Source organism: Enhydra lutris, unplaced genomic scaffold (assembly GCF_002288905.1).
Source record: "Enhydra lutris kenyoni isolate GAN:26980312 unplaced genomic scaffold, ASM228890v2 scaffoldscaffold3, whole genome shotgun sequence".
NCBI lineage: Eukaryota > Metazoa > Chordata > Mammalia > Carnivora > Mustelidae > Enhydra > Enhydra lutris.
Genome location: NW_019154087.1, coordinates 70,664,946 through 70,677,291, shown reverse-complemented (window position 1 = coordinate 70,677,291; position 12,346 = coordinate 70,664,946). Strand labels below are relative to the sequence as shown.

At 38.0% G+C, this 12,346-nt stretch overlaps 1 pseudogene; it reads right to left on the bottom strand.

Annotated features, from left to right (window-relative positions):
• Positions 1 to 8,431: 8,431 nt before the first annotated feature.
• On the bottom strand, positions 8,432 to 9,120 carry LOC111157802 (annotated as a pseudogene).
• Between the last annotated feature and the right edge of the window lie 3,226 nt (positions 9,121 to 12,346).

Genomic DNA, 12,346 nt, shown 5'->3' with positions numbered 1-12,346 from the left:
AAAGGTTAAGCAAAGGGAGGTGATACCCAGACTGTGGGTGGTGCTGAGGCTAGGAGCTGAGGCAGAAAGTTCCCAGAGAGGGCAGGGAAGGCTCACCTCCAACCCATCCTGTCCCAGACCTGCCCCTGCTCGGCACAGCCTAAAGGCAGTTCTGCTGAAGGTCCTCCATGTCTTCTTGGTACAACAGCTTTCCCAATTAATTCGGCTCCTAACACAGCTTTCTTGAAATAACAGGCAATTGTCACAAAAGTAAACTTTCTTTTTTTCCAGCTTTATTTAAGGTATAATTGACAAGTAAAAACTGTGTGTATTTAAGGAGTACAATGTGATGTTTTGATGTCCTTATGAATTGTGAAATGATCCCCACAATCAAACTAATTAACACGTTCATCACCTCACATGGTTACCGCGTGTACATGCACGCATGCGTGTGGTGAGAACACTGAAAATCTACTCTCTGCAAATTTTAGGTACACAGCATGGTATTATTAATTGTAGTTACCGTGTTATACATTAGATCTCCAGAACTTATGCATCCTGTATAAGCGAAAGTTTATACCCTTTGACCAGCATTTTCCCGTTTCTCTCACCTTCCAGGCCCTAGTAACGGCCATTCTACTCTCTGCCTCTATGAGTTCTACTTTTTTTGATTCCTCGTGTAAATGAGATAATGCACTATCTGTCTTTCTATGTCTGGCTTATTTCACTTAGTATAATGTCCTCCTGGCTCACACATGGCAGGATTTCCTTCTACAAAAGTAAACTTTATATTGTAGGTGAACATAAGAAAGACAGCAGAAACCAGGTTGAGGAGTAAGGACCTAAGGGACATGGAGCTCTGTTAATTAACAATCACATTGCATTCCCCAGTAAAATCCCATACAAGGGATGGCAAGCCTCTAATGACATTTGTTGAACTTAGGAACCCCCTCTATTCCAAATAGTAGCTAGTGGACATTTTAAAGCCTAAGACATGAGCCTAAGACAACTGTAAAAGTCTGGGGCTAGATGTGCTGCCATCTTGGGAAAAATATCTAACAACCCAGAATTGCCAATTACTGTTTCAAATTGCAAGGTGATTCATGGGTCTAAAACTAAGGTAGTGATCCTTTGTGATTGATAATATAGGTACATTTTGGTCCTCCAGACACAGTTTCTTGCTTACAGCTCCCCAAACCCTTGGAATTTCCTAAGTGATAAGAACAATGGGAGCATCATTTGTTCTATTTGGTCTCAGAGTCCTCTGTTCCTTAAGTGACTTCAGAGCCACAGAGGTGAAATGGGTGTCTTACTATTCACGACAAGCTTCTTTAAACCACTGGGTTTAAGTTAATGATGCGATTTTGAACCGACCATGGATAGAGGGTTGGTCCCGCCCTCTGATTTCCAGTCAGGGGAGAGGGTACAGAAGGTTGAATCAATCACCAATGGCCAAGGATTAATCAATTGCGCCTAAGTGATAAAGCCTCGGCAAAAAAAAGAAATGGAGGGGGGTGGGGTTAAAAGACTTTCCAGGTTGATGAACTGGAATGCACCCTTATGCCAAAAACTTCAGATACAGAGTGAATTCCTTGGCTACAAATATCCAATCACAGTGTGAAGCAGAATCACAAAAGGACTCTTTGAAAGTGAAATGTGACCCTGGCCACATATATGATTACATGGCCCCTTGTCTTAGAAAACTTGAAAGAAAAAAACCTGCCTCTGGCTTGATATAATTTTCTAGGGTGTTTAGGCCAGGTATCCTCCTGTGTATTTTGTGTTAATTACCCAAGCCAACCTGAATACCTAAAGTTGACTGTGCAGAAATCCTATTTCTTTTCCCTGTATTGGACAAGCCCAGACAAGATTATCGTAAGTTCACCCCAAACAACCACTATCATCATAAAAGATTAATTATGCTAAAACAAGTAATTATCATAAAGCCTGTGAAAAGACAGCTCGTTATTTTTTAAATATTAATATTGTCATATATGTGAGTACTTTATAGCATAATACTACCCTCACATATATTTTGGTTCTCCCCAATAACCTGTGACATAGATGTTTTCTGAGACATTTAACATAATTTCCAAGGTTGTATAACTATGAAGTAACTGAAGCAGATGAGAAACTAGATATTCTAATTTCATATCCCATGGCCTGTCCAGTAGGTATTTGGTAATCTCAAGATCTATACAGCCTATAAAATGTTATATGCTTAAGCCTTCTACAGGCACCTCAAACCTAAATTTTGCTTCAGTTTGCTAGAATGTACCAATGAAGCCAACAGGACCTGGAGATTGATTTAGGGAAATGTCTTAATTATTTTATTATTTTTAAGTAGGCTCCATGCCCAACTTGGGACTCAAATTCAAAACCCTGAGATTAAGAGTCACGTGCTATACCAATTGAACCAGACAAGAGTCCCTAGGGAAAGGTTTTATTACAAATTCAAGCCATTCCAATTTTCTATTTTTTATTGAGTCAGTTCTGGCAATTTCAAGAAATTCATGCATTTCATCTAAGTCATCAAATTTATTGTCAAAAAATGTTATTGTCACAATAAATGTATTGCTCATAATATACCCTTTGTATCCTTTCCAAGACTGTAGGAGCCTTAGTATTCCCTCCTCCCCCTCCCCACTTTCATTCCTGATATTAATATTTTGCATCTACTCTTTTTCCCTTGATCACCCTAACTAGAGGTTTGTCAGTGTTATTGACTATTTTAACAACACAACTTTTGGTTTTACTGATTGCTCTATTTGTTCATTTTCTATGTCATAGATTTCTGCTTTTACCTTAATTATTTTCTACCTCCTTACTTTGTGCTTAATATCTTTTTTCTAGCTTCTTAAGGTAGAATATAAGTATCGAAAGCTACAAATTTCCCTTTATAAACTGTTTTGCCTGCATTTCACAACTTTTTATACACCTTTATTAGTAGTCATTTCAAAATATTTCCTACTTTCTCTTGTGATTTTTTCTTTGATTTATGAACTACTTAATAATATGTTGTCCAGTTTCCAATATTTGGGGTTTTTCAATCATCTTCCCATTACTGATTTCTCATCAAATTCTCTTGTGGCAATGGAATACACTCTGTGATTTCAAAGGTATTGAGACTCAGCTTATGATCTAATATGCAGTCTATTGTGGTGAGGGTTCAATGTGCCCATAGAAATAATGTGGACACTAGTATTGAAGCTTATACGTTTTGTTAACCTTCAAAATAAAACTGCCAGTTATTTTACCAACAAAAATAGGTTTATTCATGAATAGCCGAGAATTTCAATCCAGAACAAGCAAGCTACTGCTAAACCATGGACAAGTCCCAGAGAACAAAGGAAAGAAATGCTTTTTTACAGAGAAAAGGCAGAGTTGGGAGAAACTGTTATAAACTAAAAGTCCATTGGAATAAACTGGGAGTTCAAAATATCATCACTTTTCATTGGCTGAGCTGTGACTGTCTCTCATTGGCTAGACTGTTACCAGGGTAGGAAGAAATCTTTCTTCCTCTTGCTAGGATAATAGTACTATCGACTTGCAAGGTCTGTCTTTTCCTTTCGGATTTACAATTGACAACAAGGGCTGAACATGACAGCTCCCCCTGTTAGCTTCCCGATGCCATTCTAAATGAATTTTCTTTTTATTAATTTTTACAGTTTTAACTAAATCAAATTGGTTGAAAAGATTGGCAGTTTTTTAAATTTTCTTACTCAACTGTCTACATGCTTTATGAATTACTGAGAGGAGTATTACAATATCCAATTATAATTGTAGATTTTTCTATTTCTCTCATTTAGTTCTTCCAGTTTTGGCTTCTTTTTTTATCTCTTTTGCATATGGATATCCAATTGTTCAGGCACCATTTGTTGAAAAGACTATCATTTCTACTAAATTGCCTTTAAATCATTGTCAAAAATCAGTTGGCCATATATGGAGGTGCTTGTTTCTGTACTTTATTGTATCCTATTGATCTGTTTGTCTATCTTGGCATCAATACCCACTGTTATGTTTACTGTAGCAATATAATGTCTTGATGTCAAGTAGTATAAGTTCTCCAATTTTGTTCTTTTTTGATGTTGTTTTAGCTATTCAAGATCCTTTGAATTTCCATGTGAATTTTAGAACCAACTTTTCAATCTCTAGCCAAAAAGCCTTCTGGAATTTTGTTTGGATTGTCTTTAATCTATAGATCAATGTGGGGATAATTGCATCATGACAATAGTTAACCTTCCGATCTACCAATAGGTAGATTTATTTATTTATTAGGTCATATTTTTTTATAACAAAGGTTTGTAGTTTTGAGTATTGATGTCTTATGCATATTTTGTCAAATATAATCATAAGTATTTCATTTTTAATGCTATTGTAAGTCATCTTGTCTCTTAATCTGTGTCCTGCAACCTTGTTAAACTCAGTTTTCAGTTTTAGTAACTTTTTTTAAAAAGGTTTTATTTATTTATTTGAGAGAGAGAGAGCATGAGCAGAGGGGAAGTGATGGGGGAGAGGGAGAAGCAGGCTCCCTTGGGGCTCAATCCCAAGACCCAGACCGTGACCCAAGCTGAAGGCAGATGCTTAACCAACTAAACCACCCAGGCACCCCATAGTCACTTTCTAAAAGATTTCATGGGAGTTTTTAACTGTTTAACTTCTTTCTGTTAAAGAAGACTGTTTAATTTCTTTCTTTCCAATCTGAGTATAATTTTATTTCTTTTTCTTGCCTAATGGCACTGGCTAGAACCTACCAGTACCATATTGAATAAAAGTGGTGAGAACATTATTGTCTTGTTCCTGATTTAAGGGAAAACCATTATTTTTTACCATTAAATTTGATGGTAGTGAGGTTTTTCATAAATATTTGTCATAGGTAGAATTTCTAAAATGGCTTCCCAAAGATGTTCTTCCTAATCCTTTGAAAGTCTGATTATACAACTACCAGAGCATGTATAAAAGTAGAATATGACCCAAAACTTCTGCAGCAACTAGTCCCAAGTAGTCAGCACTTGGTCAATAACTGCCAGTTTCCCTAATTAGTTCCCACTTCAAACTTAAAAACAGTAAGAGAAAGACAAATATGTTCCCCTAAGAAACCACACAGGATGTTTTGCTTCTATTTAGCCCAGTCCAGGTTTCCTATACCAACAGTCTCCAATCAGAGTGTACTCTAAACCTTCTCCTTTTCCACTATAAAGTCTTCTGGTTCCCCAGCCTGACTTTGAGAATCTGCTAAATGCAAATGATGGTGTCTGCCCACCCAGCAAGGCCTAAGTAAGTAGCTTTTGTTTGTTCTTATTTGAGTAGTCTTCATTTACTCCCATGACCTGGAACCTGCGAATATAATGAGATCTCAGTCCTGCAATTATGTTATGCTATATGACACAATTGACCTTGAGAGATTATCTATGGGCCTTATCTAATCATAATAACCCTGAAAATTAGAGACCTTTATGGACCAAAGACCTTAATAGACACTTACCAAAGAAGATACCCAGATGATAAGCATGTAAAAAGAAAAAAAAAAAATGTGCCCCAACTCTCCCAACTCCCTGTGGCTCTATCGTGTTTTGTTTTGTTTTGTTTTGTTTGTTTGTTTGTTTTTTGGTTTTTTGCTCTTTGGTTTCCTTTTGGTTTATTTCTATTGCTGTGTCTTCTGTTCATTAATCTTTTCTTCTGCAGTAGCTAATCTTTTACTGACCTTTTTCAGTGTATTTTTAATTTCAGTTTATTTCTACTTTTCCATCTCTAGAAATTTACTTTGGGTCTTTTTTTAATATCTTGCATATCTCCACTTATTGTGCTTAAATTTTCTTCTAGCTTCTTAAACATATGGAATACAATCCTAATAATTGTTTTAATGATCTCTTCTAATTCTATCTGATGAGTCATTTGGGTCAGTTTCAATTTATTTTCTTCTCATTGTGAGTCATACACTTCTAGTTCTTTGTATGCTATGCATGGTGGTTTTTGCCATATTTTGTGAATTTTGCCTGCTGGATAATTTTTTAATCTTATAAACGTTCTTGAGCTTTGTTCTGGGATATGGGCAAGTTACTTGGTAACAGTTTTATCCTTTTGATTTTTACTTTTAAACAGTTAGACAATACCAGAAGAATAGAATTTAATCGAAGTCTAATTTTACCCAATACTGAGGCAAAACCTTTAGAAGTACTCTACCTAATGCCGCATAAATTAAGAAACGTTCTACTCTGGCTTGTGGGAACAAGCACTATTCCTGGACCTGATATGAGTACCAGGAGGACTGTTCTCATCAGTCCTTTGAAGTGATTCTTTTCTTTGCATTATTTAGTTTCTTCACACACATAAGCTAATCAGTAGTTAGCTGGATCCTTAGGGGGATTTCTTCAAATCTCTGAAATTCTTACTGTGTGAAAATTATTTCCAATACTCTGGCTTATGAATTATATGAATTGTCTTTGTGCTCCCACCTCCATGTATTTAACTCAGGGAACCCACCAAGTTCTACCTGGTTCCTTCTCCCTGCACTACAGTTGAAATTCCCTTCAGGCAGCAAGCTGGGGCAATTATGGAGGTCACTTCATTTGTTTCCTCATTCTCAGGGATCACTGGCCTTTGGTACCTGATAGTCAATATCCTATGAACTGTTTTTTCATATTTTTTTTCTGGTTGTTTCAGACAAAAAAAAAAGTGTAAATCCAATTCCTGTTCATCCATCTTGGTTGAAAACAAGTCTTCTGGGTTCAATTTTCTTTTAAACAGATTTTAAAACTAGAACAAATGTCTTTTAGATTTAATATTTTTAACACTATTCATTTTTTTGTGCTCAGTTGAGTTTCCATCTAATATCATTTTCTTTCAGTCTGAGGACACAACGGTTTCTTTAGTGCTAGTTTACCGGCAATGAATTATCTTAGCTTGTTTATATGAAAATGTCTTTATTTTGTCTATACTTTTAAGGAATATTTTTACTAGATATAGAATTCAAGGTTTGTAATTTTTTTTTTATTGTAGCATGATAAAAACCTTTCCTTTATCTTCTGGTTTACACTGCTCCTGACAAAAATACCATGGTAGATCTCATTTTGTTCTCCTGTATATAATGCATTTTTTTTCCCTCCAGTTTCTTTAAGATTTTCTCTTTCTTACTGGTTTTCATCAACTAAGATTATAATGTGCTTTGATGTGGTATTTATTCTTCTTAGCATTCATTGAGCTTCTTGAATAGTGCAGTTCATATTTTTCATCACATTTGGAATATTTTAACTATTTTTTTCAAACTATTTGCTAATTCCACTCTCTTTTGGAACTCCACTTTCACATATGTTAGACCACCTTATATTGTCCTCACAGCATTGAGAATCTGTTCTTTTTGTTCAGCCTTTTTTTTCTCTCTGTGCTTCAACTTTGAGATTTGCTATTATTATGTCTACAAGTTTATTAATATTTTTCTTTTGTGGTAAAAGTAAAAAATAATTGGTAAATTTTTCATGTTAGATATTTTATTTTCAGCTCTAGATGTCCATTTGTTTCCTTTTATGACTTCTATTTATTTCATTATCTAAAGTTTTCCCTTTAAATTCTTTTTTTTAAAATAATGTTGTTTTAGTTATTTATTTATTTTTTAAAGTAATCTCTGCACACAACGTGGGGCTTGAACTCATGACCCTGAGATCAAGAATCACATGATCTACCAACTGAGTCAGCCTCCTTTAAATACTTAAGTATGTTTATTATAGATTTTTAAAAATCTTTTTCTATTACTTCCATAATTTCTCTCATATATAGGTCAGTTTATATTTTTTTCCTGGTTATGGGTCCCATTTTCCTGCTTCATTGAATGTCCAGTATTTCTTAATGAATGCTGAATGAGATGGCTTTGTAATATGTCGAGTTGGCTAGGCTGAGCTACACCCTGCAGAGCTGTGTTTCTGGTGAAAATTGTACCCAGTTAGGATAGGGTGCAAGGCGTATTATCTCATGGAAGTTGGCGTATAGAAGGAAAGCAACAGTGGTTTTGTAGCCACACACACCTTTTCCAAATTATTGAATCAAACACAAATCTAGTTGGTGTTTTGAAGGAATTTTACAGATGTAATTCAAGTCCATATTCAGTTGTCTCTAAGTTAATAAAAAGGACATTACAAGTGGGCCTGACTTTATCATTTGGAAGCCTTTAAAAGAGGGCTCGCACCTCCCAGAGCTCAGAGACTCCAAACAACAGTTGGGTCTAAAATTACTCTTCTTTGTTCTTTCTCTCCTCCCTTCCAGTCTGCTGTGATCTCTCCTTCCTGACTGTCTGCAGTATGGACTTCAGGCTCTCTTGGCCAGTTCATATAATTATGTAAGCCCTCTTCTAATAAATCCACACACACACACACACACACACACACACACACACACACACACCCTTTTTGTTTTTTACAGTCTTGAGAGGTTTTTGTTTGTTTGCTTATTTTTGCACTTTTCATGCTATGAATTCATGGGGAATGGGTTCCAGCAGCTCAGGCTCCTCTCTCAAGTTCTCACAAAGTGTTCTTCTCTGGGTGGAGCTGGCTGGTGCTTCAGTTAAGCCTAAATATCTTTCTCTTTGGCTTCCTTCTTTTTCTGATAATTTTCCTTCACACACTTCAGGAAGCTGTCTTGGCTCTTTGAGTTCTTAGTATGCTCAATATGCATATTAATTCTCTTGACAAGAATCTTGCCCTTGTTTGGGGGCACCTGGGTGGCTCAGTGGGTTAAGCCGCTGTCTTTGGCTCGGGTCATGATCTCAGGGTCCTGGGATCGAGTCCCGCATCGGGCTCTCTGCTCAGCGGGGAGCCTGCTTCCCTCTCTCTCCCTCTCTGCCTGCCTCTCCATCTACTTGTGATCTCTCTCTGTCAAATAAATAAATAAAATCTTAAAAAAAAAAAAAAGAATCTTGCCCTTGTTTGTTTACAACAATGCCAACAGCATGCTGGGTAACATTGTAGTTTTGCCCTAGTAACATTTGTGGAGTATTCCTTTTTGAACAGTGCCCATTCCCTTAATATCTACAATATCACCTTTCTTGTAGATTCACAAGTATGTGGCCACAGGAATGACTCCATGTTTCCTAAAAGCCTTAGAGAACTTACAGTGGGTGCCTCTCCTCGTTCTTTTTGTGTTGGTCATTTTGGCAAATTACTGGAAGATGGAGGTTCCAGCTGAAAGGCACACATACATATTTCTTACACACTGACACTTGAATGATGCAGGAGTTAGGGATACCAACTGCCTGTGCAGTCAAAAGTCTATAAAAAACTTTGACACCCCCCCCCAAATTTAACTACTAATAGCCAATTGTTGACTGGAAGTCTTACTAATAACATAAACAGTTGATTAACACTTATTTTATATATATATGTTATACACTATATTCTTACAATAAAATAAAGAAAAGAAAGCATTATTAAAAACATCATAAGAAAAAATACAGTTAAAATAGTATACTGTATTTATTTTTTTTAAAAAATCTGTGTATAAGTGGACCCATGCAGTTCAAACCCATATTGTTCAAGGGTCAACTACATAGAGTGATGACAGGTAGGTAGATAGATAGATAGGTAGATAGGTAGATAGATAATAGATAGATGATATTCTCCTACTCATTCTGCTTCTCTGGTTGAACTCTGACTACTTAACCCTGACAATACACTGGTCATTGTGAATGTTAGGTTGTTGAGTGCCTAGATTTTGTTCTCTTCCCTTAAATGTGTCCAAGTTAGTTCTGGCAGATAGGTAAATTCTCTGTGAATGAGCTTCAACCTTTTGAAGCTTGTTTTTAAACTTTATTAAAAGGAGTCAACTTGGGGCGCCTGGGTGGCTCAGTGGTTAAGCCTCTGCTTTAGGCTCAGGTCATGGTCTCAGAGTCCTGGGATCAAGCCCCACATCGGGCTCTCTGCTCAGTGGGGAGCCTGCTTCCCCCTCTCTCTCTCTGCCTATTTGTGATCTCTGTCAAATAAATAAACAAAATCTTAAAAAAAAAAAAAAAAAAGGAGCCAACTAGGGCTAATTCAGCCGTGATCCTTCTGGAGTCTCGTGAATGCTCGCAGTACTCAGAGGCTTCACTCTTTCAATTAGCATAACTCAGACAACTCCAAGCCCTGTGTGAGCTCTGGGAATGTTTGGTTTTAGAAACTGCACTTTTCTTTGCCTGGTGATGTGGAGTGTTTTTTATAGAGGCATAATTAAGTATTTAGCCAAAGATTCAAGGGGACACCATGCTTATATATGGAGCTCTTTTCTCTACACAGCTCACTTCTCTCTAATACTCTGCCTGACAAATTCCAATATGCTGGCTCTCCTTCAACTCAATGCGACCACTGTCTCTGCTTGAGTCCCTCTTCCTTGCACCAACATCAAGAAAGTGTCTTCGGGAAGAAAGCCAGGGCAATCCTAGGGCTCATCTAATTTGTCTCCTATCTATCAGGAATCACAGTTCTACACTGCCTACAGTCTAATGTCTGAACACATTTTTTTTCATAATATTTATCCCGTTTATGGATGTTTACAGCAGGAAGGCAAGTCTGGTGTCATACTAGGTGTTACATCATGGACAAAAGTGTAAGTCCACCTCCTTGTTTGAAATATATAAAAAACATCCAGTGCATTAAATACTGGTAGGAAAGAACCACTAAAGAGGAAGCTGAAGATGGAGAAGAGGAGTGATTGAGGGTCAAGTTCTGTGAGGAGTAAGGTTCTTTGCACACAAGGCCTTAGGGAGGAAGAAAGAGAGAGTTGAAGGCTCTATGATGAGGACCTATTTGGGTTGATGCTCAGTCAAAATATTAAGGCCAGGATGTCTTAGAGATTGTCCAGTCTAAAATCCCACCTGTATAAAAGAAGAAATTTCAACTGCAGAATTTGTGACTTGCCCAAGGTCATGGTTTCTCTGAGTGGCAAAGGCAAGGGCAATACCTCTGTCTTTGTCTCTCCAGGCTTTCTTCCTAACTTATAGTCCTATTTTACAATGCTCTGTAGGTTCCTTTTCTGCCACTCATGCCTTCCAGACCTCAAACCCCCCTGCTTTTATTTGTGCACCAATCCAAAAGGGGGAGCAGGGGGAGGCTTCAGTCAAGCTTGAAGATGTAGGCAACTTCAGGATGGACAAGTAATGAAAAGAAGGGTGATCTGAGTCTGGGGGGAAAAGCAGAGCAGAGTTACAACGGATGCATTTTTCTGGGACCAGAAAGGAAACTAAGCCACCTAGAGCAAAAGATTGTATCTGTGAAGACTGGAAATTAGGGACCAGAGCATGGAGAACTGGGAATGCCAGGGGAAAAAATTAAGAGTTATTTCTTTCATTTATCCATTATTCATTTTTTTAAATTGTATTGAGTGCTTACTATGTGCACTGTCTTTGCTTGGAACCATGGACATTGGTAGCCATTAATAGTCTGAGTGAAGGGAATAGAAAGATGAAACAGGTGACTCCTAGTAAGTACACAGTCAAAGCAGGTCCCCTGAGACATAACACATACATTCATACTTGGTTGCTGTCCCTGAGACATTGCACCTGACTGAAAATATAGGTGTGGTCCTTATTCTCCTGAAGCGGGTTCACACACAGTGAGCCTTGTGTTAAGTTACGGAATGAGAGAGCAGAACTATTCCTGAGCTGAGATCCAGGAGACCTTGGTTTAAGTGCTGGTTCTGTCTCTCAGCCACTTCAGTTCCCTAAGCCTTTGTCTTCTCTTAAAACAAAACAACAACAAAAAACCCAAAAACATTAGAAACAGAAGACCACCAATTTTCTTTTTCTGGGCCAGAATAAGATTCATTAATGCATTCAGAAATACTTACTTCATGTCTTCATGCTAAGTACAGTCCCCGTGGCCGGGATACCAAGCGAAAGAAGAGAGCATCCCGACCTCAAGGAATCCCGTTATGGGATCTCACATAGATTACATATATGGGAATGTAGAAGAAGCAAGGACAGAACCACTTGTGTGGGCCAGCCCTCCCTAAGCTGAATCACTCAGACCAACCTTGGCCTCCTTTGGCTGGGAACTGTGGATGGCTAGGCTTCCATCAGCAACTTCCCAGGTTGCTGTATCCAGTGAGAGAAAAGACCTTCAGACACGTCAAGACACAAGATATCATGTGAGGGCAGCCAGCCTGCCGGTGCCCCCTGAGGACCCCACGCTCTCTGAACGGGGCTGTACAGCAGGATGATTTGAGGCTGACGTTTCTGAGTCTGACAAGTGGAGCTTCGGAAGCCCAGAGGGAAGTCATTAGTTTGCTCAGGCAGCCACAGCAAAGTACCACAGACTGGGCGTCCCAAACAACAGACGTGTATTTCTCCCAGCTCTGGAGGCTGGAGGGGCCATAACGAGATGCCGGCAGGCTGGGTTTCTACTGA